The sequence below is a fragment of the Astatotilapia calliptera genome, chromosome 15 (genome assembly GCF_964374335.1).
Source record: "Astatotilapia calliptera chromosome 15, fAstCal68.1, whole genome shotgun sequence".
NCBI classification, from domain to species: domain Eukaryota; kingdom Metazoa; phylum Chordata; class Actinopteri; order Cichliformes; family Cichlidae; genus Astatotilapia; species Astatotilapia calliptera.
Genome location: NC_137436.1, coordinates 20,395,434 through 20,400,690, shown reverse-complemented (window position 1 = coordinate 20,400,690; position 5,257 = coordinate 20,395,434).

The following is a 5,257-nucleotide window of genomic DNA, read 5'->3' as shown; positions in this document are numbered from 1 at the left end:
AGAAAAGTCAAGCGTGCAGCTGCCAAGATGCCACTTGCCATCAGTTTGGCCATATTTCAGAGCTGCAACATCACTGGAGTGCCCAAAAGCACAAGGTGTGCAATACTCAGAGACATGGCCAAGGTAAGAAAGGCTGAAAGACGACCACCACTGAACAAGACACACAAGCTGAAACGTCAAGACTGGGCCAAGAAATATCTCAAGACTGGTTTTTCTAAGGTTTTATGGACTGATGAAATGAGAGTGAGTCTTGATGGGCCAGATGGATGGGCCCGTGGCTGGATTGGTAAAGGGCAGAGAGCTCCAGTCCGACTCAGACGCCAGCAAGGTGGAGGTGGAGTACTGGTTTGAGCTGGTATCATCAAAGATGAGCTTGTGGGGCCTTTTCGGGTTGAGGATGGAGTCAAGCTCAACTCCCAGTCCCACTGCCAGTTTCTGGAAGACACCTTCTTCAAGCAGTGGTACAGGAAGAAGTCTGCATCCTTCAAGAAAAACATGATTTTCATGCAGGACAATGCTCCATCACACGCGTCCAAGTACTCCACAGCGTGGCTGGCAAGAAAGGGTATAAAAGAAGAAAAACTAATGACATGGCCTCCTTGTTCACCTGATCTGAACCCCATTGAGAACCTGTGGTCCATCATCAAATGTGAGATTTACAAGGAGGGAAAACAGTACACCTCTCTGAACAGTGTCTGGGAGGCTGTGGTTGCTGCTGCACGCAATGTTGATGGTGAACAGATCAAAACACTGACAGAATCCATGGATGGCAGGCTTTTGAGTGTCCTTGCAAAGAAAGGTGGCTATATTGGTCGCTGATTTGTTTTTGTTTTGTTTTTGAATGTCAGAAATGTATATTTGTGAATGTGGAGATGTTATATTGGTTTCACTGGTAAAAATAAATAATTGAAATGGGTATATATTTGTTTTTTGTTGAGTTGCCTAATAATTATGCACAGTAATAGTCACCTGCACACACAGATATCCCCCTAAAATAGCTAAAACTAAAAACAAACTAAAAACTACTTCCAAAAACATTCAGCTTTGATATTAATGAGTTTTTTGGGTTCATTGAGAACATGGTTGTTGTTCAATAATAAAATTATTCCTCAAAAATACAACTTGCCTAAGAATTCTGCACTCCCTGTAGGCATACCAGGCTATTGAAGGGGTAACACAGAGAGAGTAAAACCAACCATTCACTTTCACATTTGCACCTTTGGCTGATTTTTAGAATCAGCAGTTAACTTAACATGCAGGTTTGTGCACTGTGGGGGAAGCTGGAGTACCTGGAGAAATTCTGCACTGACACAAGGAGAGTATGGAAACCACACAGAAATGTTCCATCCAGCCAGCTGTTATAACCTAATACATCTTTACCTGCTTTGCTGATATTCATCCACTTATGGCCGCTATTGAAGCTGGTTACATCAATCATCACTGTAAACAAGGTTAGATACGATATGTTTTTTTTCTTCTATGCTGGACGTGGAAAACAAACTAAGTGGCTGAACATAAGCAGCCCTGCTGTTCTGTCTGTGCTACGGCACAATTTTCAATTAGTGCTTGAACACTGAGCTAGCACTATATTAATAGGATTTAACATCAAACTGATCTGGATGCCAGGTTGCAGACCCTGTTATCACATGTTCATTGAGCAATGGACTCCTTAAAACTTTTTTTGCAATAGTTTCAGATAAATGTAGTAGTCACAGTGACACATAGAATTAATGTGAATATGTTTCAGTACCCTTGTGGTTTTCTTTAACAATTCCCTCCATATAGACAACCGATTACTTCTTTTTACTTTCAGTCTATGCATTTTAAACAGAACAAAATTGTATGTGATATAAACTTCCCTGATGGACACTAATGAAGAGGATGGGTCATAATGAGGATGTCTGACCTCAGTTGCAGTGGGCTGAAAACACTGTGCTACCTACACTCGGATAGTAATTGCTTTTTTCGTTTAATGAAATTCTTCTCGCGGACAGTCCCTCACCTTGAGAGGTGTCCTCGCATTTTCTTCAGAAGTGGAGGCAAAAGTTTCCTTCGACTGTGAGGAGAATAACTTCCCTATTTTTATTTTATTTTATTTATTTTTTGTCGACAGTCTCTTGAGCTGAGTGACTGGTGGAAAGAAATCCCTCTCACCTTAAATGCTTCATGGATCTGTGTGCTGGCGAATGCAAAGCAGAAGACTGACAACCTCTAACGTTACGTCCATTCAAGACTGAGTTTGCATTAAGAGGATTACTACCTACTCAGATATTTTAATACCTTGCATCATTCGTATAAAGAATATAATACCGAGTCATGCTGTGTCATATTAAATAAATGTTGCCTGTGTTTAATGCTGTGTCGACATGCAAAGCAGCAGTACAGCAGCTTCAGTCTTCCATCAGAGTCTACTTGGGATTCAGGCACAGCGCTGTTGTGTGGTTCACCTACACTTACAGATACTGTCAGGATAGCTGCACATGTAAAAAGCAAGCAAACTAATTCAAATAATAGGACTGCAGCGATGATAGCCGAGTATCTCACACAGGAAAAAAACATCCTGCCTGAAAAATAGTCTGTGCACAAACTACTTGTATTTTTATTATTCTTAAAGTTTCAGTTTTAGCATAGGTTGTGGATTTTTTTAATTGTTGAATTTGATTGTGAGAGGTTTTTGTTTGTGAAACCTTTCAACCTATCGAGAAAGTATTTCTCCACCGTAGTATGCAGCAGCCACTATCAGTTGTTTACATTGTTCCATAACGACAGGATGTTTATTCTGAGAGATTACGTAAGAAAATGTCCAGTGTCTTCTGCTTTGAGCAAATGTAACCTATATCTTTTTGTTTTTTGTTGTGAATATCACAGATTTAATCACATTACATTTGTATTCACTCACCTTTATTTTCTCCAGTGAATCAAGTCATCTTCTTTACGTAAGCCATATTATTATAAGATGACAAAAACAATATAATATATAATCTAAGGTACAAATTTTCAACTGCTCATTAGCTGATTTTTATATTTGTGCCAATCAAATGGAAAAAAAACGGAGTGCATTTAGACATGCAGGCACAGTCAGCGGCAGTTCTCTCAGGGGAAAATGCCTTGTTTGTGTCCGAGCAGAATGACCAGACTGCTTCAAGCTGATAGGAAGGCGACAGTAACTCAAATAGCCACTTGTTACAATCACGGTGTGCAGAAGTGCATCTCTAAATGCACAACAGGTTGACAGGAGTGGCATCCAGCCACTCATGTCAGCTAAGAACAGGAAACTGAAGCTACAATTCACATGGACTCACCAAAATTGGACAGTAGAAGTTCGGAAAAATGTTGCCTGATGATTCTTGATTGTTCTGTGATGTTCAGATGGTAGAGACAGAGTTTGTTGTAAACAACATGAAAGCACAGATCCATCCTGCCTTCATTTCAAACTGATTTTTCTTTTAACATGGCGGTGAGTTCACTGCAGTCACCACATCCCAATCCAACATAGTACCTTTGGGATGTGGTGGAATGGGGGATTCAAATCATGCATGTGCAGCTGACGAACCTGCAGTAACTGTGTGATGATGTCATGTGAGTATGGACCAAAATCTATGCAAATTCCTATATTAACATAATGTGTAAATAGAAGTTGAGGATAAAATTTGAATGAGCCCATTTCCACAATCACTTATAAAGGCTGATACTGATACTCAAACATGTTTTTTATGTAAAAGAACCAAGGAACACTGAGGGAAGGGTATTTGAAAGAAACAATGAAAATGAATTTGTCGCTGCTTCCTGATGGGTAAATTGTCAAATGTTGATGCTGTTTCTAAAACATCTCAAACCTCGGTCTCTGCTTATAAATTCACTGTTATGTCCCCACAGACCGACCGTGGGTTGTTGCATTTCTCTCTCGCTCTCTTCTCTTCTTGACTGACTCCACTCACCAATTAGGCCTGGGAGTCCTTAAGCTGACAGAGAGGAGATGGCTGAGGCCAGAGTTCCTTTGTGTTGGCAGCACAAAGGAACTGTGTGGTTGTGGCTGTTTACTCCTCTGGGTGAAGGAGTATTTTTATTTTTTATTTTTTAAATGACTTGTGGATTCAACTTCATTTGATCACTAGAGTTTTGCTTCACACTTTTTGTTCTTGTTAGTGTAGATGTCTCAGGTCAAAGGTTATTTTCTAAAAACTGATTTCACCTCCTTTCACTTTGTTCTCCTTGACACTTTTTTCATCACTCCCTTTTTTTTGGATTACTTTCACATTTAAAAGAACAAAACCAAATAATAACTACAGCAACCCAGAACAATCAGAATTTCTCTGTCTTTGTGGTTTTTAGTCTTCAACCCCTCTTTGACATGCAAGTCCCTTTCAACATTGTTCCTCTTGAATTCTTACCTTATGAATCACTAAATTTCACTTACTTACTTGTGTTGGCGGGTCCAGTTTGTATCATGTTTTTGTTATTGCTTTTTCACAGGCTGCTAACTGACTTATGAATGGATATCTGGCTTATCTTGACAAAATATGTCCAATCGTTTTACCAGAATACAGCATGTCCAAGGAAGGTTTTTTAAAACAACCAAATGAAACCTCTCCTGAAAATGTACAAAGTCTCAAGAGAAAGCCAAAAGACCTGAGAATAATTACTGCTTGATATTGTCTCCAACATGGCTACATTACTGAGAGGTTTGCTCCTGATTTAGGGAGTTACAAAGAACAACACAAGTGGGTGATGATGAGGTGGATTATTGTGTTCTCCATATACATAATCACTCATCTTCAGAAATATTCACACTTTTATCATTTCTGTTTTCCATATAATTGCATTTCCTTTTTTCTCCCTTTGTTTTTCTAATTATACTATTTCTGTTGACATTTACAGTTGGGTTGACTGACTTCTAATAAAACAAAAAAAGTTAAATATCTAGAGTGGTCCTTGTTGCACAGCAGGTAGTTCTGTTCCATTGTTCTTGCTTTTCCACCTTGGACTTTTGGGTTAGATTGTCATAAAACAGATGGTGACTGGTGATTTGCTCGAGGTGTTGTGTGAGTGAGAGTAGGTGAAGCCATGGAAAGTCTGTATTAAATCATGCAAAATAGCTAATTAAGCAACTTTTACCAATCCTGTTTGGAAGAATCAGTAAAAAGTATTTGAAAGTGACTTAATTTAATCCTATGTCTACCTTCGTCTATGTTATGCATGATATGACCATGGAAATAATGGCAAATTGGCCTCTCAAAGTCCATGTGATTTTAATTTT